The sequence below is a fragment of the Aphelocoma coerulescens genome, assembly GCF_041296385.1.
Source record: "Aphelocoma coerulescens isolate FSJ_1873_10779 chromosome Z unlocalized genomic scaffold, UR_Acoe_1.0 ChrZ_unloc_scaf_1, whole genome shotgun sequence".
NCBI lineage: Eukaryota > Metazoa > Chordata > Aves > Passeriformes > Corvidae > Aphelocoma > Aphelocoma coerulescens.
In genome coordinates this window covers 1,545,685-1,572,712 of record NW_027184086.1, presented here as the reverse complement: position 1 = coordinate 1,572,712, position 27,028 = coordinate 1,545,685, and the positions used below count along the sequence as shown (strand labels likewise).

The window sequence follows — 27,028 nt, the reverse complement described above, 5'->3', positions numbered from 1 at the left end:
TTTAAGGAGTGCTGGTCTCCAGCCACACCTGCCATTATGCTGACCTGTAGAGTGATTTCTTGGCTTGATCTTGAACCTGCCCTATCCTCATAGACTTGTGAGATGCCCTGGACTTGGAGTTGCTCTTACCTTCATCCCATCCACACTGAGCACCCGCTCTGCTCCCTTCCTGGGGTGCCAAGATTGCTGTGAGGTTCCTGTCCTGAGAGAGATGGGTTCCCCTTGTCTCCCTGGGCCTGGGGAGACCCTGGTCCTCTGCTGTGCTTTGGCACCTAGTCTTGATTACATTTTGAGTTGGCTGGTTCTCTGCACTCACAACTGAAATGTTGAGACATAGGTGACTGGAAACAAGGCATTGTCACATGGTGACAAATACTTGTGGGGTTCACAGCTATCCTTGTTACTACATAGAAAGGTCAAGTCAACAACTCTGCCATGTGTTGCTTGAATGGAGAATAATTATGTGAGACATTTAGAGATGTTTATTTGAGTAAATATTGAACCATAGAAAAGGTTCCAATGGAAATCTTGGATTAATGCAGCAAAACCAGTCTTGCTACATACACTCTTTTCAAGGTTAGACATGTTGTTGCATTTATAAAATATATAAGAAGACACTCAGATGAAACACAGAGGATGTGTCTTTAAATGTACTTGTCTCATCATCTAAAAGTACCATAACAAATCAAATAAAACCAGTACTTCCTACAGTTGAAAAAGATTATTTTTTAACTAAGCACAAACCAGATATCTAATATAAACTAGCCAAGAAATTTCTGTAATTTGATATTGAAAGTGACGAATGCTGATAAGCTACAGACATCGTATTCTGTGCACTTCAATCAACAATTTTAGTGCCGTTTCAACTAAAATGATATAAACATAATCCTAGAATATCTACTGAGCAGGGAAAATCCCATTTTTTACAAGACACACTCTTCATGATTACATACATTGTCAATAGAGATGATGTCAACATATATGAAACAAAGAAAACTATTTTGATAAATGTTTCATTTAAAATATATTTTGTTGACTTTTTTATTTAAATAATGAAACAGAATCAAGTCAGAAGCTTGTCATATCCTGCTTTGGATTCTAGAGGGCACAACTGATTTACTGCAGCGATTAGACAAGGGCAAAAAAGGTAAAAACCTACTAATCAATTTGTTACAGTTTCACCTGCAGGTGTTCAAAGCTGGAAGATGGGTATCTGCCTATTTTTCATTTGTTGCATATTGCTGCAAGCTGTGGAATTCATCGTGCTGGCCTTTGGATGTGCTCCCACTCCATCAGTGCCGATACACACTGGCTTCAATGTGCAGGGTATCAGCACTTCCCAGGAAAGGCATCCTGCTGTGTGGAATAATGGTCACTGCCTCATAAAACCCTTGTTTGCAAATCCTGCTGCTGGTTTCAGTGTGATTCACTTGTCAGAGGTCTCATGGAAAAGTGTGTGCATTCTCACCCATCCTTAAAACATGGTGTAGGCCTGCCAGGGGCTACCCAAACTGTATAAATGTGATATAATCTGCTAAATACTCATTACATGTCTAGTGGCACAACAGATTAGATACACCAGCAAGCAGCAGCTTAATTTCCAGGGCTAGGATCTAGTCAACTGGCCATCATTTTACCAGTAGCAGGTAGCAGTCGAATTTGTATTAAAATCAGAGAAAATTCCATTGATCAACTGATCAACTCCATTTGATCTCCATTCTCTCTCTCTCTTTTTTTTTTTTAATAGTAGTCTAAAAATTATTTTCCCCAATTCACTGAGAGAAACTATTTGTTAATGTATGTATGCTTATTCACAGACCTGACTAGCTGGTCTTTCCAGGCAAGATGTGTGAGCTCTTACATAGTTAGAAGCAGTTTGGGATGGACTTGGAGTGTCAAAAACTGTACGGCAGATAGCTCTTTGTACTCAGTTATTATTGCTGCGCCATGTAATACTTAAAAGACAATTTCAGTTGTGAAATACACTCTGCTTCAAGAAGAGTAATGATGTCTAAAGTATCCCAGGGGACTGAGCTCCAGGAATCTAAAGCAGTTTCTGATAAGAAGAAATTCCATTTTAGAGAATTTCTAAAGAAATCCCTGTGCCTCTCCATAAAAGCTTCAAAGTAAATAATGGCAAAATTGACATTTTTTGCCTTGGGAGCTCCACTGTTGTCTCTTCCTAAATTCTTCAGCTCCGTAGTTTGCAATGACATGGTGTCCCTCCAGGTACTCTCTTACTAATGGGTACTGAAAAAATATTGCCAGACAGGACAGTTCTATTACAAAAAGACTCAGGATTTTAATAACATGTTTCTGACATCAGGACAACAATAGTACTTTGGCTTTTCCCTTGAGGTCTATCTAGGTAGCAAAACCAAAATGATAAAATATGGGGCAACTTATACCCCATTCAGATAAAAAAACCTCCCAAGTATGGAAATGAGGAAGTGAGAAAAATATTTTAACAGGTTTTAGTATTGTCATAACCCTTGGCACCAGACAAAGGTAAAAATAACAGTAGAGTAATCCAATTTCACAAATCAAATCCATGCAGCGTTTTTTGTTACATCTAGGAAGAGGTTTAGGGAAGAGCTGCATCTCTTGGTGCACTGGCTCTGGGAAGCACCTCTCCATCACTTTTCCTATGAAGATGTCAAGTTGCTTAACCAGCCATGGTGCTGTGGAGACAAATTTATACAAACCCTTCATCCTAAAGGCTTTTCCTTAAAGGAACAACACCTAAAAAATATGTAATCTTATAAACTCTCCCCTCTGTTTCATGTCTGCCTTCTTGGGGACTTCTAGGCTAATGAAGAAGTTTATCTTCTGCTGCTGCTTACATTTTAGAAAGACTCCTGTTCTTTACCATAGTAGATATAAGCTATCCAGAATGATTAAATCTTCAACCTGTTCTGCTGTCTCAAGGCAAAGGCTGAGCTTCTAGACCATGGACCAACAAGTTCTGTTTTAAAGATTTTTTTGTTTGCTTGCAGGATTTTATTTAGTTTTATCAGTTTTGTTCACAATGTACTCCTACCAAAAGCTGTGTCAGCACAACCTAGGGTAGTAGCATATTGCACCATGGGAGGAGGAATGTGCATTGAGTGTGAAACACAGGAATACTTCAAGCTGAAATTTGTCCTCAAGGTGTTTTTTTTTTTAATACATTGAAAACTGTTTTATACAAATGTATTCACAGTAAAGGCCGTGATTTATTTAAACGTATCAAGTAGCTAAGCATGTGCATTACACTTCTGTCTTCTCAGAGTAGAAAAAATCTCCTATCCCAGGTTTGGAGGGGTCAGTATGATGCCACCAAAGAGGTATTGTCACCCTGTTGCTTCAGGAAAGGCACTGTTTAGTAGCAATAGTAGCCTGAGGAGTTGCCACACTCATCCTCCTTCCTGGAGGCTCACACTGAGCCTTGTGTGGCTGAGTTGTGCTGGCCCAACAGCTCTCTGGCTGTGGTGTTCAGCAGATAGGGAGCACACTTTGTTTGGGAAATCATAACAAGACTTACATAATGAATTATGTACATTTTAAAATATCAGAGTATTTTTTTAAAGCCAGGTAATCTCCTTTATCTCTTTTGCAGAACAGTTGTATAAACACTTCTGGAAGCAGAAGTGAGGAAAATGCTGAAGACTGAGGAGGGAAATATCTCTAAGGTGGGAAGGGTAGCAGAGGAATCAATGCTGACTTCAGGTATTTTATCCAAAGATTTAAAATCATGAACAGCAGTCTGAAATAAAATACCAACAGAAAGCTCAGTGGGCTTTTACCATCCACATACAGCTGGCTTGCTTTCTTGCAGCTGGAAAATGAATTTGCTTTAACACCACTGACATCTTTTAAGGTGGCTTCTGTACCATCGGAATGGTAAACATTTACACTGTTTTCCGGTCTGGATAGGTAAGCAGCAAAATATAAATCCCATGATTTTCAAGGAGAGATATTTAGCTGAGAAATTATTATTCCTTTAGCTTAAGAGTAATAACCAGATCTGGTTTTTTTTGGTTTGGTTGTTTTTTTTTTTTTTTTTTTTTTTTTTTAATAGTTAGGAGCATAATAATATGGATTAGCAATGCTGCTCCATAGAGCTAGAGGTAGGAAAATTAAAAGTGTGTCAGTCTGTCATGCCATCTGAGCACAGGATAAAAATTGGGCTTGTCATATCAGTAACGTGGGATCATTGAAATGACATTGCATAAACTCTAATTATTTTTTAATTGATCTAAATGCTCAGGAACTTATCTATAGGTCTTCTGTCTCCTCCCTTATCACAAGTTGATGCAGGACATTATTTAAACCCCCTGTTGAGATTCCTGTGTGTGTGCTCCAGTACTTGAGCAGTTTATCTGAGACCATCTATTAGGATGCAGCTTATGACTAATTAATGGTAACAGCAGTAAATTTATCAGGACTTTAAACAGTTTTAGGAAATCAGGAGTCTGAATGTAAAATCAGAAATTTGGATGCAAAATCAGAAATTTGAATGTCTGTCTTTAGCTTTGGATTATGAGTGGATGCTCCACTGCATGCTTGTTTTTTGTACTCAGGCATTAGCAAGGATCAGTAGCAGATTTTAAAAATAAAACCACGACTTGAATTCCCTCACATCACTGGCAATCTTTCCTTATGTCTGCTGAGTTTTAATTCATTGTAAAATTAAACAGAACGTGCTGGTTCCTTTTACTTCTCTGAGAAGTTCTGTGGCAGATTACAGTTTACACTGATGAAAAACAAATTGTGTATGTGCACATTGAGCCTGCTTATTTGTCTATGTATATACACATATATGTGCATATATGTAAATATTTATGGAAATGCACAAGTATGCTTACTTCTGTTAATTCCACCATCATTTATTTAGCCACTATAGAGAAGCAAATATTCAAATTAATGTGTATTGGGATGGAAAAGCATAGGTAAGTACTAGGATTTAGGAATGTGTATCTGCACCATAGCTTATGGCTGGGAAAATCCTGTCAGGTTATTCTAAGGAAACCTCCAGACCCCTTAAACACAAAATGTGTAGTTTTAAATAGCACAGCATAGACTTGAAAAGGGTTTGAAGTCAGCACTAGTCAGATCGTGGTGTTGTCATAGCAACAGACATTGAAATTCAAAATATGAAGTACAAAATGGGGGTGGGAGAAAAAGAAGGGTAGAGAGGAGAAAAATAGCAAGTAATAATGAAAATGTCTAAAAAGAATATGAAAATAAGACTTCTATTATCAGTGATAGAATAACTGTAATATCCTTATTCTGCTTACTATTATTAGCATTTTTTTCACCTTTTCCATACAAAAATTTGAAAATGCTTTATAAATATTAACAATCTACACCTTCTAAAATCCCTCAAGGAAAGTATTGATGTTGTCATTTATAGATAGAAATACTGAGGCGGAGAGTGCTTTGCATAAGTAGAATACCTACAGCAGAGGTAAAAAGAGAGTTCAGCTGTTTGCTTAGCTCTGTGTTCACATGCTCTTTGCTTCATTGCTTTAACATCCCTCAGTTTTACGGTGTTATTATCTGGATATGCAATAGAAGAACCAGAGTAATTTTCATAAGAGTGGTAGCAACATTATTCTCTTCCTGACACAAAAGCTCTGGTGCTTTAATACACATTTTGTATAGTTATTTAAATGTTTTCTGGTATTTCTTTACAATAATAGTGACAGAAATTAAGAAAAGAATGAGTAAATGGTAAACTGCAATTTTTTTCAAAGATGTAAAATAGTTTAGAAAAAGACATTCTTTCATGCCTAACTCATCAAGGAACTGCAGCAAATCTAGCTCAACAGGAAGGAATTAATATGCCTTTGTTGGGGATCAAGGAAACATACTGCAGGTTAAAAGCCAGAGATAAGCTTTTGTTGGGTTTTCTTTTAAAATCTATTATTTTGTTTTTCAGACATCTGTTTACAATCTTTACTTCTGAGTATATATCTATATTAAACTTTCTGTATTGCTGACTTGCGTATAATAAAATTCCTTAGTATATCCAGGAGCCTTTTTTTAATGTTGAGTTTTGCTATGACTCCCATTTTACTTCAGCATTTTGAAGGAGTGATAATAAGGAACTTTCCATCTCTCTATTTCCTACATTTATATTTCCCTTCCAGGCATGTAATTTAGCTTACAGTCATTATTCTTGAAGTAATATAATGCTTTAGTATGTCTCCTAAGAATAACTTAGAGGTTTTTCAACATCAATATCAGCAGTATAGAACAAAAGATAACTTGCATGTCACATCCAGGAATTTTAGGCAATGTGCCATAAACAAAGAAACTAGATAGAGGTAGAAAAGAACCATTAAAAATCATGAAAATGTGCTGATTGAATTATAGACTTGCCATATACCAGAGGAGTAGCAGCAAACAGAAGAACAAAGGGAAAAGGATTCTTGAAACCTACAGTTTACCTGAATAGGACAAGAGTTTTACTACTCAAGTAGCCAATCCCTGGTATTTCTAGGGTCACAATGGTGGGTGAATAGATTATGATAGACTGAAAATTCTCTGGTAGTTGGAAAGCCAGAAGAAACTGAAGCATGAGCTTACAGAAAATGAGTCATATGAGAGGTGAAGAAAGACCCAGGATACTGAACTGATTTCTTCAAGTGTTTTTATTAGACAGCTGCAATTGTTTCAGGTGGTTGGGCCATTAAGTACTCTGCCTGGTAGCTGTTGAGGAGTTGCACCATGGAACTCAGCATGTGTCCAGGTGCTTGCCAAGTTTCTTGGGAGGCAGTTTTGCGATGAGGAGTGAAATAATGCTTCAATGCCACCGTTGTCCAATCCAGCAGGTATTAAGTACTGATGTTGATCACCTCTGGTCTAGAATGAAGATATAATGTGTAGGAGTGAACATTAGGAGCTGCTGAGGACAAAATGGAAACTTTCAACATGGTTTATGAGCTAAACCCTCCTGCTGCATCATGAGGTTCTGAAAGGTTCTAGCTTTCTAACATACTCCTCAGAGAGGAACCTAGGTGTGGCTGGATCCAAACCCAGTCCAGACTTGGTCAAGAGATTATGTCTGAAGATTTTTATAAGCATAATTGAACCTTCGTACAGCCTTGTCCTGCAGAGTTAAGGATAGCAAACCAATATAGAAGAATTATTTTTTTTAGTTGATGATAAAAATGTTTAGACTAAGGGACCTTAATCAGAATTTGTTACTACACAGTGAAGATAGTTGTAACTACTAGTATAGTGCATGAATTATTGCAGCAATATTGAAGGAATGATATTAAAGCCAGCAAAAGAATTATGAACCAGAGATTGATGCTACCCATACCAGCAATCAAGGGCAAATCCTTTTTTCTCAGCCTTGAGGAGTAGCATTGAGGGCCATCCCCATCCAAGCGTGGAATCTCTCCACACACTCTGTGAAATGGTGTGCTGGAATTCCCTGCCATTAAAAAGAGATGCTGGGCTTTTGTGGTATAAAATGATTCAGAGTCAAATGTCTCTGGGCCTCCAGCATCACCTCAGCAGCTTGAGATAAGTTATCAGCACTATCACTTGCTGGTGCCTCTAACAGCAACTTCACCTACCACATCCTCACCAGTGCCGGTTTCCGTCAGGAAACATTGTTCTTCACATCCTCAGAATGTCTTTGGGACTGATGAATCGTGCTGATTCTTCAACACCAAACACAGCATGAGGCCCCTTCTCCATCCGCCACTGAAAATTTTTGCAAATAGGGTCCAGTTCGAGCTGTTTTACCCCCACTTAGGCAGAGCATCCTGCTTCAGGAGCAGAGGGAGGAGGTTGGAAGAAAGTACATCTGGGGACTGACAGAACGTGTTGAAGCAAGAACACATCCGTTTCCCTGATCCTTCTTGTCTCTTCTGATACTTGCAGGAAGCAGCCTCTCCAATTTTGTACTTAGGCACTGGGCCGTGGGTCAGCCTTGGGAGGAAAAGGGCAAAGGAAATATGTACTCGGCTGAGTGAAGGAATGTGTTCAGAACTGGAAGACTGGGATAGCAAGAAAAGGATTGAGATCTGCATCTTTTTACAAATAAATTTGCCAATTTGGATTTTAATTGCAAGTGCTGATGTACTTTTAAAGCTTTTTGTATTCAATTAATGATTGCACTTTCTATATAAAATAAACAATTTGATTTTCAAAATATTTTGCATGTCTACACTACACTGCAGTGACTATAGTATAGGACTATCTCTTTTTCACCTCTATTTAACAAATATATGAAAGCTTTGGGGAAAAAAAGCCAACCTTGTTACATTAAAAAATGTATAGACTCCTTTCTTCCTCAAAAATCAATTAGGTTCTTGAATAAAGCTTAAAAAATTCTAATCAGAAAACTAATGAGGAAAGGTTTTCCTCCCCTCATACCACTGCCTACCAGTTTTCACAAAGCTGAAGGGTTTCAAGGCCAGCTAAACTATCAAACTGTGGACAAAAATCACGCAACATCTTCTGTAGGCATGTGAGACTAACAAGATATCTGCCCAACGAAATACTCGATGTACAAATATAGCTGAACCAAGACTGGCTTAGGTTGTTTGCACCTGCCTTTGCCATAAAACATTCTAATTGATTTCTTACAGCGAATTCAGTGTTAGCATGTAAGATTTTTATCTCACATCTAACCTAGTTGGGAATCTACAAATGTAAATTACATCCTAAACTCCCATTTTCTAACTAAATAGCTTTTTTTTTTTCCTTCAGTACTATTCATATTTGTTTATAACTGCATATAGGTCACAATTTGCCTCAAGGTGCATAGAGATGAGGTACAAAGGAATGCAATTTTTTCTCATTTCATAAACAGGTAAATAACGGAAATTACTTCTATAAGATATTTGGGAAGAAAAGGTGTGAATGGCTTAAACAGAGGTGGAAAACTGCACACAGCAAAACTTCATTAGCTCTCTATAAACACTCTGGTCTAAAAAGAAGCCATGAATTGGAATATGGCTGCTCTGTGCACATCTTGGTTTTTAACCTCCTTCCTAAATACCACTAAATATCACTGCCAACCTCTCAGGGAAAAAAAAAGAAAAAAAAAGGGATACTTATCTGTAGCTCCAATATAAACTGTTAAGGGGCTCTTCAGTATGTATGAAATGGATTGTGCTACCAGACTTTGTTATTGCTGCTTCATTAAATTAATTTTTTTTTCATTTGCTTTGAGCATAATCTATTATAAAAGACAATATAAAAAGCTTTAATATTCATGGTTTTCCCCTAAACCTGTCAAGGTAGTGTCACAGTAACAGGTTTTTTTCTTTTTCTTTTTACTTGAGTCTTTTTTTCCTCCATCTTTTTTGTCTTTCTTTTTTTTTCATCTCCCCTTTTTCTTTCCCTTCTGTTTTTGGCCTTCATTTTTCCTTCCATTTTTTTTCTTTCTTTTTTCGTCGTCTTTTTTCCATTTTTTTTTTCCTTTTCCTTTTCCCCTTCTTTTCCGTTTTGGTTTTTCTTTCCCCTTTTCTCTTTTTTCCTTTCTTACCCACCCCTTTTTTATTTTTCGCCCCTTACATTTCCCCCTTTTTTCCTTAAACCACCATTCTCTTTTTCACCCCCTTGCTTTTTTCACTTCCCGCTGCCTCTCCCTGACACGGAGCTGCCGAAGCATCAGAACACGGGGGGACTCCTTGTCCGTCTGTCCGCCGGCAGCTGCGATGCCCAGGAGTGACTGTCCCAGCATCTCCCACCGCTGAGCCTCACGGGCCCCCGTCCCGCCGGCACCCACACGTCCCTGACGGCGGCGCGGGCAGCAGGGACCCGCGGGGACGCGAGGGGTGTCCCCACGAGGGGTGTCCCCACGAGGGGTGAGGGGTGTCCTCACGAAGGGTGTCCCCACGAGGGGTGTCCTCACGAGGGGTGTCCCCACGAGGGGTGAGGGGTGTCCCCACGAGGGGTGTCCCCAGTATCGCGGCGCGGGGGGGGTGGAGGGCTCGGGAGCGTTGCCGGGAGACGGAGGCGCGCGGGAGGCGGTGGCGCGGGCGCGCCCCCTCGCGCGCGCGCGTCAGCGGGAGGCGGACCGCGCCGCCATTGGCCGGCGGGGCGGCGGGCGGCACCGCGCCCATTGGCCGGCGCGGGGTCACGCGGAGGGGGCGGGGCCCGTGACGCGCGCGGCGGCGGAGGGGGCTCGGCTTGTCAGGTAGGGACGGTCCGCGCGCGCCGTCCGCGCCCCCGCCGGCGTCGCGCCCGCGCCGGGGTCCGACCGCCCCCGCCCCGCCGGCGCCGCGCCCGCCCCGCCCCGCCCCGCCTCGGCCCGGGACCTCCGGGACCCCCGAGAACAGCGGGAGCACCGGGACCCGCGCCCGGCTCGGGGGAGCGGGCGGGCCCCGCGCCGGCTCTACCTGCGGGCGGGGCGGGGCGGGGCGGAACGGGCAGCGGCGCCGCTTGCGCTTCGCTGCGCCGGGGCGGCGGCGGCGGCCGCATCCGGTCGCGTCCCGGTCGCGTCCCGCGGGGAGGTGTCAGAGGCGCCGCTCGCCCGGTGGCGGCTCCGCCCCGGCAGGGCAGGGGCAGCGTGGCGGGCGCGGATCGCGCCCCCGCCCCCTCCCCGGGTCGCCGCCGAGGTCCGGGGCGGGGGGAGGTAAAGGGCGGGTTCGGCCCTGGTGTGCCCGGCGTGTCTGTTCCTCTCCCGTGCTCCGGGCGGGCTGGAGGTGCTGGGACTAGCGGGAGGACAAGCCGGCCACCGCCAGGAGCTGCGGTGGGTGACCATCCCCGCGGCCCAATAAATGCAACAGCCGGGGGGGGGTCGGTTTGGGTTTTTGAGTTCTCTCCCTCCTTGGTCCCTCCGTGACAGCTCTGTACAACACAGCGGCTGCCTTAACTTCTGCATTAGCGTTGGAGCCTGCACGGTGGGGCCTTCTCAGTGCAGCTGCCCCGGCGCTTTTCGTGTGCTTTTTAATGCTTTGTGTGTTTAAGACTTTGGTATCTGCAAGGGTACTGAATACTCACGTTTGGTGTTCGAAAATGGATTACACAGAAGGGCATTAAACATCCCTTTTCGTATTGGTGTATGTTTCTGTTTGGTTTGACTTTACATGAGCATGCGCCCCTGAAATGACACATCCCGTGTGAACACCAAGGGTTTTGTAAGGCCTTTGAAACAAGCCAGCTCATTTTCTCTGCAGGAGGGCATCACTGCTTTTCAAGTAGGTGAAATAACTTTTCCGTGCTTTGAAACAGACTTGCTCAAAGTGGCTTTGGTGCTCTGCTGCATTCTAATGCAGATTCCTTTGAGGAGTTGCGGTGTGAAATAAACCAGTCGTGGTGCATGAAACTTCTTGACTAAAAGAATTTATTGGGTATTAAAATAAGTTAATTTTACTTGCTGAATAATACCTAACAAGGAGATTGCTGCTACACTTTATTACACGTAAGTGCTAGTCTTTGAGAGTCTCAAAGAGGTGGGACATGCACACATCATCTGCTCACAGTCAAAGCAAATTGCAGATGATGGACACGTAGGTTCAGATGGAGTAATGATTATTGTTGGTGAGACTAATGTATGTTCCCTTATTTTATAAATTCCTTTTTAATGTGTTGACAGAAATTGTCAGTACTGTTACCACTTTAAAGTTGTTAACCCCGGAAGAGTTGGGCTTCAGAGATATTTCTTTGAGGGAAGATATCAAGTCTCATGTGTACAAGGTCGCTTACTAGCTGAGCAAAAGCTCAGTTATCCATCACCTTTCCTGATTTTCTACAACTGTAACTTCATGTCACAACTGAGTCTTTCAAAGGAAGATCCTTTGTCACTTGGTATTTGGATTGCCAGTATATAAAGTGATCATGTAGAAATAATTCTGATACTTGAAAGCAAAGACAGGCTGGAGAAGGTGATAAATAATATAGAGAACAGAAATTTTCAGTTCCTCTGAAGTTGTTACATAGAGCTTAAAGACTAACTAGCAACAAAATATAAAATAATGTAAAAGTGTGTGCACAGGATATCCAGCCAATTTTTGTATCAAAGAACTTTATAGTGCTGCAAAGATGAGATGGATCTTTGTTAAGAGAGGAGGAGAAGTGACATTTGCTCCACTAGACTAGAGATACTTAACTAAGGTCATAACAAGGGAAGTCAGGCTTGGCTGCGGGCGTTGCACTGCAGTTAGGTGACATGGGATGTATTTCCATACTTAAAATGTTGAGAGCTCATTGTCATTCTTCCTGCCGTGGGGAGCAGAGGTGCTTTGGTGGTATAAAGTTGTGTTAGATGTGAGAGTGGGGCAGGCATCCGGTGGTCTGTTCTTTGTCCGTGGGAAACCCCCTCTCCCTGCCTGGTCTTCCCTCCCCACTTGCCGCCTGCCCTCGATGTTCCTTCAGCTGGGAAGCAGCAGGATGAAGGAAGGTATGTTTGCCATGTCAGGCTGGAGGCGGAGAGAGCTGGCAGCATTCCCGGAATTGCTCCATACAAGGAGATGGGCTAGGAGCATGAGGTCATTATTTCACAGGGAGGAGTTTTTTTGCAGTGTGTGGGAAGTAGGTCTAGGAAAAGGAAAAGAGATTTTTTTGCTGGGGGGGGGGAGGAGAAACGAAGCAGTAAAAGAAGACAGGAAAGCCTAAACACATTCTAGTAGGAAGTAAGCTGCGTGTATGCTCCTATTCTAAGATAAAATTGCCCACTTAGTACTGGCCTAATTATATTGTTGATGTGTTTGCTTTGTAAAAATGGATTTCAAAAACTTAGCGGAGAGCTTTATTCTACAGTAGAGATAGTCTTGGAATTGTTGAGTAGTCACATTTCATTAGGGAGTTAAAGGATTTAAAATTCTGTGCATGACAATATGCAGAAAGTTTCTGCTGTTTAACATTTGTGTGAGGTAAATGTAGCATTTCTTTGCAAAGGTTTATTTTGGAAACTTTTTCTCAGCAGTGAATGAGTGAAATTCATAGCTTTCTTTCCAGGGTTTGAGAGAAGATAGTTACCTTTTAAGAGTTATGTGTAGGGCCTCATACAGTACATACAAAGTTTTGGTGAGGATTTGTAGAAAACACCTAGAGCCCTTCTAAAATGGCTTTTATTTTTGTGTTTGGGATTATTACTTTTTTTCTCTTGTAGGACAGCTTCCTTAGATGGAAGGCTTTGATTGCTGTCACCTTGTAGCATGAAATCATATTTGTGACTATTACTGTAATTCTTTTCTATTTTCTCCTGCAAGTTTAAATGCAGAGTTCAGTTTGGTTTTGAGTGTAATGAGTTTAATAATAATAGTAAGAATAAAAAAAATAATAAGAAGAAGAAGTAAATAATAGGGAATTTTTTAATTCCTGTGTGTTTCCCTGATGATAATAAAAATAAATTCCCAGTAAGTTAGGGCTTAATGCTGTTTTTAGTCTGAGTGAGTGAACTGTACTTCATGACATCATTCTACTTTGGATTTCAGATTGCTGTTTGTAGTAGCCAGCTTCCCTTGCATTGGTGCCTTCTACACTTGACAATGCCAGGTGCTTTAACCAGATGCAATTTCAGACTTTCTTCTTCATATCTGGGTTTCTTACTAATCTGCTTACAATACTCAAATGTGTGTCGTAGCAGTCTGTAGAGACAACTCTCTATACTCATAACTTTGCTGCAGTTCAGTGGCTGATTTCTGTCCCCATGTACAGGTTTCACAGAATTACTGATCTTTGGAGAGTACTAGTTGGCTCTTTAGAATCTTGTTTACGTTGTGTGCTTGCATCTTGAGCAACAAGGGTATTTTGTTAGGCTTTCTGAAATGGCTGCTCTTGTTTTCTACTGAGGGGACAGTTACTACATGGACAAAATCATTCCTTTAGTTTGTTGACTGGGTGAATGTGGAGTAACAGCACTAATTGTATACTGTGAGAGCTTTCTGTGGTGTAGCTTTCTATTAAGACAATCACATGAAGCTAACTGTTAGCTGTTGAGGGGGAAATACAAAAATCATGTGTACACTGTTAATCTGTGTTTTAGGTATGCTGTACAATATTGCGTGCATGATACTGTAGTCCACTTGCAACCCTCACTTAGTAAGAGCTAATAAGAAAATAATTAGTGAGTAAGTACTAAATGTTTTTTCTTGTATTTGGCATTTTTCTATATGGCATTCAAATCTTGGTCTGAAGACAGCTGTCTTGCAATTGTCATTACTTGATCTTGAGTCTCACAACCTTTTTTTTCATACCATTAATCTGTAAGCGACTTATTTCAATACAAGGAGCTGAAACATTAAGAAATTAAGCTTAAGCGTAAAACTAAATTACCATAATTAAGACCTAATGAAAAATCAGTTTTCTTGTAAGTAGTGGCAACCTGTGAAAAGTTTGTGAATTGTTGCATATTATGTAAGCACTCTTTGCCAGAAGCAGAAGTTAAATCCAGAGCAGTGTTAAAGTGCATTAATCATGAGCCGTTTGTTCGCCGAAATTGCCTGTTTAGTAAACAGGAGACATACAATTATAGCAGTGAATGTGATAAGACTCGTGAAGATGAGCCCCTCTGACAAAATGCTGAGTCATACTCAGAGCACTCCATCATCTCTAATAAATGAGTTGGGCATTTTTGGAGAAAAGGCTGTGAAAGTAATTACACAATCACAGAGTGCATATTCCAAAGAGGGTGGAATTTGGGTTTTTATCCTCATTTTGTGCATCTCTTAATTTTGTACTTGGTTTGTCAGCTTTGCTGCTTTTTGCCAGTTCTGTTTATGCCTAATGTTTTGCTTTAGAAAATTTGGAAAATCTTATTCCATACATTGACAGCATATTGTATCTTACATGGTTTGTCATTACATTTGTAATGTGTGCTGTTTGAATTGAGAGTGGCACTTATAAGTTGTTTTCTTTCTTAATAGAGAGTTGGAAAGGACATAGATTTAATGGTTAGTTAGTAAGACAGGAATTATTTTATTGAATGCTTGGTGCTCTAGCACTCAGACAACCTATTAATAATGGCTCAGCTGGTGGAGGTTAGCTGCTGCACTAGTAAATGACAAAATTCACCTTTGGTAGACCTATAAAAAAGTAGGAGTAGCATCATAGGATAAATCTTGATTTTTGAATACCTAAAGTTTGTTCTATCTACTGTTAAATTGTATAAATGTGTTAAAATATGATCACTGTGGTGTATTGCTATGGTGTCTGCTCACGTATAGCTTTTTAGAGTTATGTTAAAGCTTCCTATGTTTCATGTGTCTTTAAGATAGCATCTGACTTCCTAGTTGTGACTTCTGCTTTGAAATGTTCATAAGTGTAAAACAATAACCCATAGCATTTGCATTCTAACTAAGTTTCAGGAAGTACAGATAAGGGGGTACAGTCAAGCAAAGTGGTTAAAAAAAAAGTGACAGTTTAAGCATTGTAAAAATGGTATTTTTGAAACAAGTAGGCAATCAGCAAAATGTGAGAATTGCAGTGTTAAGGAAAATCATACAACTTTGCAGCAGCTTTTTACTGATTAGAAAATAGAAAACATGAATCAGAAAAACACATCCTTTTTTATTTTTGGTATATTTGTTATATTTCAAGACTGTGGATGCTGTATTTCTTCCCAAGGAGAGTGTCTTTTCTGAAATTTCCATGATATGGTTGATAAACTGAAGTTCACCAGATAAAAGGAAATGCCTAATTTGCCAAATATGGAAAAAATGTTGGCAGCTGACGTGTGTATCTGAAAAAGCAAACAGTTCTAAAGGGTCTGTAACAAAGATAGAGGAAAGCTATATAATACCTAGTTCTGCCTTTTGGATTAGGTGAATGTTGAAATTTGAGTGGAAGATCTCTCATCAGTGGATGTGTTAAGTAAATTTGAAGTCACTGTTTTAATTAATTTAATTGGCATCCAGATAATCTGATTTATCTAAATGATTCCTTTTTTTTTATCAGTATAAGAAGGTAATTATATGCCATTCTTACCAAGGTCAGATTCTCAGGTTGAGTCATTTCTTGTGCTCCTCCAGGGTCTTGTAGTTTTCCATGCTGCGTGCGTTCTGGCTCTGCTTCTCTGGAGCCAGGTGGTACCCTCTGAAAGGAAACCTGCTCGTAGCTGATGGGAGTTTTCTCCAGGCTCTGCTTCAGCCACAATATGGAAGCTCATTGCAGCAGATTTGTAGAACAGTCTTCAAGAGGTATCCTGCCCCTGTATGCCTTGTGTCCCAAGACTTTATGTTTCCAGGAAGCATGCAGTGCAAAAAATCAGTCTGATGGGCCATGACTTGGTGATTTTTTGTGTCTAGTGTTTCATCACCAAAGTCACCCCATCCAGGCTTGGGGAGCCTAAATGAGGAATGTAGGGGTTAGCAGCCTGGGTGTGATCAGTGTGCTTTTGAGGGGGGAGCTGCCATTTCCAAAGCTCTGATTAAGCAGGTGGTAGTTAACATTTGGCCATTACAATATCATGTCTTGTGTCCTGCTACCAAATTTTTCTCGGATTAAGTTGGGATTTCAGGTTTAAAGATGCAGTCAGTCAAATTCCCTTCAGCTGTCTCAGAGTACAATAAGGCAAGAATTCTGAGAGAGCTAAATAACCCTTGCCTACAATACAACATTTTTGTCATCTCTAACTTGTTTCTGAAGACTATCTATGAAAGATGTTATAAAGAATACTGACTGTCTTTTTAAGTGAAATATTGTCTGCCTGGTATGATTTCTGAAAAGAATAGTTTTGAGAGGCAGAAGGAAAGACTGTGTATAAAATATTAATCTCTTGCAATAAAGATCAGACAGGCTGAATCTTACTTATGCAAATCAGTTTCCATGTGAAGAGTCCAAGCGTGCACATGCGCTTCAGGACCACATGTCCAGACACCTGGAAGATTAAACCTCTACCACTCTTAATTGTTTATAATATACCTGTTAATTAAAGCTTGATCCATTCATACATTTTCAAATGAGAATAATACCCTTCAGAATGAGTGTTCTTTACAACTAGGATGGCTGATGATACCCAAACAAAACTTAACTGGAGCTAAGGAAAGAATGGGTAGGTTTCGTTATGTATTTTGGTATTTATTTGTAGAATATATGTATTTGAAATTTGTTATGCACTTAAAGCATGTAAGAAGGTACAAATGCATAGTTCAGTCATCTCCATTTCTGGTGAGAGTAACTATCCCATTTAACAGAGGGTTGTCACAGTATCTTTTAAGATATGGAGCATGGGAAGGAGCAGACAGTTCAGGAACAGCAAACAAAGGCTTGAGGCAACACCTTTCACTGAACCACACCACATGTTATATTTCCTACTGTGTAACAGCCTGGAATATCAACAGCTGGGAGGAGACAGGACTCTCATGGACCTGTGGTCCTCATGGCCAGTATTTTCTGTACAAAATAGTGTGTAATCAGAGTGCATTAAATGTGGTACCAAGTGATGCCAAGGAAATAAGTGACCTCAAGAAGACTGAATGAACAGTGAGTTAACTAAGTAGTGGGCTTAATGAACCAGGATGTAATTAGTATAATGAAGGAGAAAAGAAGAAGAAACATCCTGACTGCTCTTTGGATTTCTTTTCAAAGAGCAGTAAATAGTTGGAACTAGATTATGCTTCTCCTGAGGAGACCAGTATTGTCATATATACGGACTAATGGCAGATTTGTTATCTAATTGTTCTGTCTGAAGTGAGACATTCTGCCTGATATTGGGCCGTAGGAAGAAATTAAATGCCTCTGGACCTTTAAAAGTTTTTCATGTAGTGTGGATTTATCTTTTTCTATGGCTGCCCTTAAATCTTGAGAGTTAATACAGTGCTACTGGAAGAAGCTTCTAGCAGTATTCTGGATTTCTGAGTTGAAATGTGCAATGGCAGCAGCCAGGTGAATTTTGGGACCTGAAGTCTTAAGGGAGGAGTCTTAGGTGTAGCTTTGTGATGATGAGAGACCCTCAGTAGGAGTATTCTTCAATCCTGTTTCCCCTGGAGAGATGCTTCCATAGGCAGCCTTGGGAGTGAGAGTTTGCATGTGGATTTTGTGTGTGTTCATTGTGACTAAGAATGTATTTATCTTGAGACAGATGGATATCAAGATATGAAGCACTACTTTCAGAGGTTTGGGGTATTTTTTCAAGAAGAGTGCTTCCTACCTTCAGACTAGAGGACTTGGTATCTAATTGAAATCTAAATATCTAAAAGAAATCAGCAAAGAGATAAGTTAATTGTGCATAGAATAACTCTTTAGGAAAGGTGGTTAGTACAGGTACTTTTTAATTTCAGTGCTGACTTTTGCTAGACGCTGTTTCTACCTTCGCTAGTCATCTAAGACAAGAAATCTCTTGAAAATGCAATAGTTTAGTTTTCTTTAGTTGCTCTTTTTTGCTCAGAAATTTCTTTAATACACTATATAATATATACTTTAAGCAAGCTTGAGTCACTGATGCATTTTTTATTCTGTTTTCATTTTGTGGCCAATTTTTGGACATTTTAACATTATCTAATTCTTCGTAATTCTGGAACAGTCCTTTTCTTTAGCTGGTAGAATTGGTTAACAAGGCTGGAGATGCACAGTACCTGCCTCATGATAGTAATTTTAGCAGCCTTATCCTTCTCAATCCATTTTTCTTCTAGGATTTAGTGTGGAGATACATGTTGCAACACTGCAGAGTTGAGAGTTCAGTGAAAATTTGTTGGTAAGGAGCTCTCAGTTGAAGCTATGCCTTTCCTTGCATCCTGGAACTGAATTTAAGAAAAGTGTAATTCTTGGAAAAATAGAGGAAGGAAAGCTTTTTTTTCTTGCAAACGCATGAAAGGTAATGAGAAACTAGGTGTGTTTACCCTTTGAAAGCAAAAGGGGGGTGTGTGGCTTATTTTGTCACTTTTTCAGAGTTACCAAGACACCAGAAGAGTCTTGAAGCATTACTGACAGGATGTGTCTTGTGTTACCCGGACTAGCTCTTTTCTTCTTAACTTGCATCTGTTTTCATCTTCTTTTTCTGCCTGGTGAGATTCAGTCTTGCTATTTAGCTGTGACTGTGAGGTAGAAACTTCTACTGGGTGGAAGCAAAAATAGTTGAGTAACTGCACCCAAAAAGAACTTACTGCATGGTTCACTACCAAATGTCAGCTCTACCCGTTGCCCATTCTTTCACAGAAGTCCTGAGACGATAAAGAGCATGCTGAGAAAGTTATCAGGCCGTGGGAAGTAGCTGGAGGTGTGGTGGAGAATGAGATTACTGTTTAGAATAGTCTTGGCAAATGGGAGATGTCATCTGGAATAAAGTAGGGGTCAGTGAGCATGAAAGCTCACTGGCTGGCTGTAGGCTGGACAGAATGGATGTGTGGTGGGGGAAGAAATAGGAAGATGAAGTTCTGTGGAAAAAGAACATGAATTTTTGGATAACTAACAAATAAGGATATATTATAATGTTGTTTGGAAGAGGGTAAGCACTTGGGCAAGGAGCTTGAAAGTAATTTGAACTAATCTCTGTTCTTCTCAGAGTTGGTTGGTCCTAGAGTACCCCCACCATTTTAGCTTCTGACTTCTTAAGTGAGGTGGAGACCAGTTGGGGGGTGTTTAGAGGATAGCAGTGGTTTAGAGAATGATTTAAAATGAAAGATTGAAAAAATCAGAATTGTGACTTGTGATTCTAGGCAGAGAATCTGGGAGCTGGTTTTTTGGGCTTCTTTCTGCCTTTTTTTTTTTTTTTTTTTTGGTTTTGGACTGCTGACAAGTGTAAATCCTATTCTTTGATGAAACCCACTGCTTCTTATTTGCACGTCTTTTTAATAACATCACAGCTGCAGGAGCTGCTAGGGAAAAGCATGGTCTTCCTACAGCTGCAGGGATAAGAGATTGAGAATGCACTGTTTGAGGATGTTTGCACATGACCAAGTGAAATCCATGTAGCTCAGTACTTGCTGCTGTCAGATAAGAGGGGGCTGTTGGCACAAATGCAGAGTAATAGTTCCTGTTCTGCTTTTACAGTTTAGACACATCTTGAGATGGAATTCTTGCTGTTCTAAAACCTGTGGTTTTTTAATGATTGTTTATAATTATTCTGTACTTCTTTGTTTCATGGTCTCAGAAGTGTCTTTAGGCATTGAATTATCTAATTTAATTATTTACTAGCCAAAGAAGTACATAAGAGCAACTTTTTTAGAAATTTCATTTGATGTTCTCAAGTTCTTCTGGAAAACACTTCAGGCATCTGACGTACCATATCACTTTGTGCCACGATGATTTTTTTCTTTTGGTGTACTTTGATCTTAGACATGTCATTCTTACCTGTTTTGTGAGCTAAAAAATTCTCTTCACTTTCTCTGTGTGTAAGCTGCTCCACACTATGATCAATATTATCTGCACCTTTTTTGGTGCTTTATGTTTTTCATGAGCTAGAAGAACTTGAACATATAGGAATACCACTAACGTATCAGCAGCATAAGAACATATTACATTTTCCCTTCCCTTCATTAAAAAATAGTCTGATATTCTGGGTGGTTTCTAACCTGACCACTTGAAAGTGCTGAACAAATGTTTTTGAAGGTGTGTGTTCAGAGACTACTGCAACTTTTTCTGGTAATGGTATTAAATAACTCCTACTAGTGTATTATTTTGCATTTATTGACACGTGACTTCATCTGCTGTTTTCTATTCTTGCTGCTTAGAGTTCTGAAGTTCTGCAAGTTTTGTAATGATTTGTCAGTTTTGATTAATCATAGTAATTTTGTATAAAGCACAGATGCTTCTGTAATGATGCATAGGCAGGTAACCATTCTGAAGAGCAGCCCAGTCCTGGCACAGACTATGGTGAGGCTTCTGAGCTCTCTCCTCTGTCAGTCTTTGTCTCTTAAGTCTTACCCTGCAAGATCTTCAGTTCTCTAGCAGCTTCCTTCAGAGACATCAGCAGAAACTTCCCACTTTCAACACCATCTTCCACAGGATCCTTGATTCCTTCACAGAACTCTTCAAGTTCTGAAACCTGATTTTGCTCTGCAAAAGCTGCATTGGATTTTTTTTCTTTTGAATTATTCTAGTCTATCTACAGATTCTTAGGTATGGTTTTAACCACATTGTGCACTATTGAAGTCAGAGTGTGTTGTGCTACCTTCTGATTGCCTTGTCAGCTCTGAAAAAAAATTGATTTGTTTTCCACTCGTGATTCCTCTTTGCTTAGCTTACCTTAAGCCTAAGTTTTTGCAGAATTAATAATTTGGAAATTTGATAGGTGATGCTTCGGTGCTTTGGCTCAATAACATCTGACTGGTGAGTTTTCACTATTAATTTGATATTTTTAATTGCTTCTCTGATGCTTTGTTTTTAGAAAATGCCTTGTATATCCTAAATCTAAAGAGGATCTGATTGGGAATTGGCCTTAACTGTCTTGGTAGTAATTTCAGAAAACAACAGGTCATCTAGGTTTTCTGCTCTGAATTTATCTTCTTATAAATCTGTCTCTTTTATCTTCATTATCCAGGGGATGATTGCATTGAGGTAGCAAGATGTCTGTAACTAACAGATTCAGCTATGTTTGAGCTCAGAAATGGCAGTGGAAATTTTGTGAGATTTTATTGCCCTCTGACAGATGGCTGTGCAGTTCACTGGAAAGCTTTTATTACGCTTTCCTGTACTAGCTAGTCTATGCCTATCAATTAGACCAGCATTGGACTTGTAGTACCTCCTTTAAGTTCTACTAATGACCTGTGTGCAGATGAAACTTGCACATAGGTACAAAGTCAGTGGTAACTGGAATTCTAAAGAAAAGTTGGGTTTGCATTTAATTTTTGTACTGACAAACAAAATTCTGCACTATAAAATACGTGGTAGAGTAGTTCTTTAAAAAGAAAAAATTATGTTTACTGTTTGTGTGCAGGGAGCAGAAGATAGAACTTTTTTGTGTTGAAGTGGCTCCAATCTGTTGTTTCATTTGATAAATGGAATTTTTTTAAGGGCTTCATTTTACCACATGCAGTTCTTAACATGTGCTTGAAACTTGAATGTGCCCAGGTGCTGATGGTGGTGTTTGTTCTACTTTCACGAGTCCCATTTGAGTGTGGATTAGGACTTGTGTTCCTGTCCAGTGACAGTCTGGTGTTTCCACCTGGTTTGTATTTGTGTTAGAAAGACTGGAGCCAAATTTACTCTAATGTTTGCTCCTGCTTGTACTTTTTTGCTGGTGAAGACTTTCCCTAGGGCTTTGAAACTTTGGAACAAATGATTTTATATCTGTTTTTTTAGAAATTTGATGAATTTTATAATGCTTATAATCTCCTGCATTTTTTTTTCTGCTTTCGTATCTGCTTGCATAGCTGCTGTTCCTTTGCAGTGACTGAATGTTAGCATCACTCAATCTTTTCTATTTTTGGTCATGGAGAATAGAAATTTTGTATTTATATTAGGCAGTTCTTTGTTTCTTGAACGTCACTAAGTAACCAGAAAGGAATACTAAATAATGCCTGCTTAAATGTGAACTAAGCCTATCCCTTCGTAAGATTTTATAAACATGTCTGTGATCAGTGCTTTGTTTTAAATAATGGAGATTTTGAAAATAGTTTTGCTTTCTTTACCCTTACACACCCTTACACTGTGTCTTTCTTTCAGTTTTGCTTTATGTGTTTTTCTTACAAGGGCAATGCTAAATAAACCGTTCGGGAATGTCTCATCTAAAGTTGGACATTCTAGCATGAGATTGTGAGTGAATGCTTATCATGGGTCCACATGTAGATTTTACAGTATTCCTTGCACTTGTAAGCTGTATGCAAAGCTTGTTCCTTACCATTTTTTATATTTTATATACTTTTTTTCTTAATATAAACCATCAAAACCTTCTGTGTCAGTTTGCTTCACCTAAATTGCAGTCCAGAGTTACAACTTGAAATTTTGGTCCTGCTAGTCATCCTAACTTCCTGACCTCTTACTTTTCTAGATATTAGAGTAGTTAGAGCCATATAAGAAATTTATGTGTCTTGAGTGATTCCTTTCTCACGTTGCCACTTGTCATGTTCAACTTTTATGAAAACAGCACTACTAACTTAATCTTTCACATAACAAACTTTGGCCTTCCAGGCCTTCATTTTCCTGGTTAATGGACTTCTGTTTTTGTTTTACCAAGGGCAAGGTTCATAAGTAAATAAAATTGTCTAATTTTTCAGCTACAATACTCTTGTCATGAGAAATGCCAAGAACTTAAAAAAAATCTTCTCTTGCATGTGTAGAGGCAAAATTATTTCTTCACTCAAAATTATGTGTGTACTACTGCTACCTGCAGTCATTTGAGAAGTCTGCTCTTTTCTTTCAGTTAAACTTTATCTTTAAAAAAAAAAAAGCAGCTGGCTTCTGGTAATAATCTGAAAATGCAGGGCAACGTACCTAAGTTTGAATTTTGCAGTGTATTTGAAAATGCTGAAATAGTAAAAACAAGTTCGCTATTTTTTTCTTTCACAGAGTCCCCAGAAAAGAAAAAAACAAGTGTATTTCAGAAAGTGAAAATCAGAGGAAGTAGCTGCTGACATAGGAAAACTGTACTAAAGGACATTTCTGGAGGAAAACTTCTAAGGTATGTGAGCTAAGTTATGCTTTGCAGAAGAGCGTTCCTGAAAATCAGCTGTCTGCTTTGCTTGGAGTGGACCAGCATTTCAAATCAGCTTTGAAATAATCAGACTAGCTTTTGTTACCACTTCAGGTGTTTATTGTTGACAAAAGCTTTGGGGAATGATTAATTTTGCTGGTTTGTTGTATACACTGTATCCATGCATACAAAGATGATCATCTGAATATTTGGTTAGTGTAAACAAATGGTAGGTAAAACATGTGTTTTGGGTTTCATGGTCTTGTGCATTCCAGGAATAGATTCTACGCTAACAGAAATGTCAGTTGTGTGAATGTCTAATTTTTATTAAAGTTGGGGATGGATAGCTAAGAATGATTTATTTCATTATTTTAATGGAATGTAACTACTGTAAGCCTCACATTGAAAAATTGAGAAAGACTATCTAACAAATTGATAACATGTTGTAAAAATGCTTTTAGATCAGTACAGAAGTCTTGATTTTGAGGATTTGTCTTCTGAATCCAAATCCTCTTTCTTTTCTGATTTTGATATACTTTTTTTTAATGTTTGTAGGAAGTATTTGCAAAATAAAGGACATTCTGTATTCTCTGTGATTTGGAGCCCATGCAGATTTAGGAGCAATCTAAATTCACAGACAGCGTATGAAGAGTGAGAGAAGTCAGATCTGCGCTGTGCTTTCCTGTTCTGAGTTTAGCTGGGGGCAAGGTGTGCTTTCTGGGTTTGTGGTTTTTTTAGTTGCCTGCCTTGTCACTGGTACTGTGAAACCACAAGTTCCAGCTGATGTGTGTAGATCCATCATTATTATAAGATTACCAATCACAACCTTGGATATAATGATGGCAATATGTAGCAGAAGGCACCAGTTGTTGTAAGTGTAGGAGAGCATCTTGTGAAAGTGTTGTGTTGTATGTGCTCTGTTCTTGCTTGCTCATTTCGTTTCAGTCAGTGTCACACACGGGACCTTTGGTCTGACATGGCGTGGCCATTTTCATGTGTCACAGACAGATTTCAATCCTTAAATTAAATGTAGATTGGTTATTGAAACTATTTTCTTCAGAGTTGCTGCTGGAATCCAGGAACATGACTAATTGGAATATTGGCTTTATTTCCTGAGGGGAGTGTTACAGTATTGAAGGATTATGTGGCTACCATTGAAGTTTCTTACTGTTAGGCTGATAAAATTTAACACAGATTTGTTTGGAATCTGACTGCACCACAGTGTTGGTGGCTGAGAGAAGTTGTAAATTGTCTTCAGTAACTGCTTAAATTTAGAACAGTTTGAGATCTGGTTGCCCATTCACACTATATTATTAAATGTACATTCAATGTGTACTTCCTGTGAATGATTAGTTGATTGTTTTGAGCATAACACTATAAAGAAAGTAAGGCCTACTTTCTTGGAATTGACTGTCAAACATATTTGACTCCTAAGCTTAAATATTTTTTGACTCATTTAAATGTCCAGTAATTTTTTTTTCTATGTCTACCTCTATATGTCTATATCTGTCTTAGATTTCAAAATAAAAAAAAATAGCTTAAACTCATATGTCTTATTTGATGGTACTAGTATTTTACTGCTTTTACAAAACGTGCTAGAATTCTGTTTGAAACTTCACTGGCATGTCACATTATGCAAATTTTGTTCACGTGTGTGTAGTGGTTTGGTCCAAAACACTCATTACTGTTTATCTTCTGTGAGATAGGAATTAGGAGAAATGCAAAGCAGGCACCAAACTTGAAAGAATATAAAGAAGTTTATTAACAGACCTAAAAGAAGGAAAGAAAAAAAAAAAATTATACCACCTTCAGAACTCTCCTCCTCCCCCCACCTTCCTCCCTTCTCCCACTGAAAATGTAAAAAGACAACCCTTAAGATGTTCAGTCTGTTTACCACTTCCATAATAACCTTGTTCAGTCCATTTAGGAAGAGAAGTCTCTTCTTGCTCGTTCTATGAAAACAGTATCACAACGAGACAGCTGCCAACTTCCAAATACTGTTCAGTCCATTTAGGAAGAGGAGTCTCTCTGCTTGCGATGTGAGTCCCGTCCCCCGACTTTCAGCTTTTCCTGCAACTGCTTTCGAGGGTCCACTCTTGAAGTTTTTTGGGGTACAATTTTAAGGTTGAGCCATTCAGAAACAAAAAACAGAGGCCCTTCTCCTTCCCTGGGAGCAAAGGGTCTTCCTCATCTTCATCGTTAGGACTATTTCTGGGAGCATCTCTAGGAACTGAGGTTTTCTCCTTTCCCATTTGGAGCAAAAGTCCTCATCTGGTCCATCTCTCTCTGTCCAAACTTCTCATGAAATTACAGCTGTGTCAGCATCTGCCTATTACAGCGCAGGTGCTTTTGCTTACGAGCTGAACACTGCACCCCCATATCTTCATGAAGTTAACAACGGGATACTCTGATGTATCATAGCTTCACAACAGACTTTCAGCTTTAAGCATCTCCTCTCTCTCTTCCCTCAGGTTTCCAGCTCTTCACAGCACTGAAAGGGTTAATCTCACCTCAGCCTTGCAGCTGGAATATGGCTTATCACAGTGGAGAGGGGGGGGAGCCGAGCCGCTCCAGCTGCCCATAGCAGGGCTGTGGGGGGGGGGCCGTGGGTGGAACAGGCCCATCGGTCCCAGGATGGCCGTAGCCCGGCCCGGCCTGGCCCGAGCAGGGCCTGGGCTGGGGCCACTTGCCCTCACATGGACCCTGCAGCCACCTGTCCCCGCACTGGAAATGAGAGAGAGAGAGCTGGGGGGGAAGTTTGTCTATTCTTAAGTGTGTATCATAGAGTGGGTCACAACTTTAAGTGGCTTAAAGAATTGTCCATATTCAAACTGGCCAGCTGATAGGTTCTAACAGGTCCCAGAGGAAGCTGTAAGCACCCCTTAGCAAGGACATCCGTTCCGGGACTATGCTTGCTAACCTATGACGATGTGGAAAAAGAGATAAACCTCACGGGTATCTACCAGAAGCAGAAGAAATCTCTTCACAGTAAGAGTAAAGCAATTCCTGAAGGTTTTGTTCTGTATGAAGTTAGCATATCATATTTGTTGTTATCACTTCTCCATCTAGCTTCTTTTAAAACATGATGCCATTTCTGTTTTTTTCTTCTCCCATGGTTTTTTGAGAAATCCTTTTTTTCCCCAGAATAGCTCTCACACTGTATTTTCATCTTGCGAACATTAGAGAAGGAAGTATGTTTGTGTCTCAAACCCACCACATCTCATACATTAGTTCTACGTTAAAACTTTTCTGGGTTCAGATTTTGCTGTACTTCTCGATTTTTCCAGTAGTCTGTGACTGAAGAATCTGTTTGGGAATCTGTGTTTCAGTGTGAGTATTTTAATGGTGTATGGTAATGATACCATCATGATTTTTGTCTTTTGTTTTATACCCCTGTTATACCTTTTTTACAACTTCTGTATTCTCAGTGCTTTTTGCCTACATTCTTGGACTTGTTTGTCAAGCTGAGAGACTAAACATTTTAGAAGCTTCATAGTTAGGGATCAGTGTGCCCCATACCCCAAGGTCCTCTCCAGAACACATTCTTTAAACTAGGATAGAACCATC

The 27,028-nt window shown here is 39.8% G+C and overlaps 1 protein-coding gene across 7 annotated transcripts in view; it reads left to right on the top strand.

Annotated features, from left to right (window-relative positions):
• Positions 1-10,108: 10,108 nt before the first annotated feature.
• The window catches only part of FER (FER tyrosine kinase), a 156,441-nt gene continuing 139,521 nt past the window's right edge, over positions 10,109-27,028 (top strand). For 6 of the 7 annotated variants that reach the window (XM_069002588.1, XM_069002590.1, XM_069002592.1 and 3 more), the window contains exons 1-2: positions 10,109-10,147; positions 23,338-23,449. The gene's annotated coding sequence lies outside the window, so the exon portion shown is untranslated. Of the gene's footprint in view, positions 10,148-10,523; positions 10,703-23,337; positions 23,450-27,028 lie in introns of those variants that run through there. The other variant, XM_069002589.1, reaches the window with a different exon arrangement.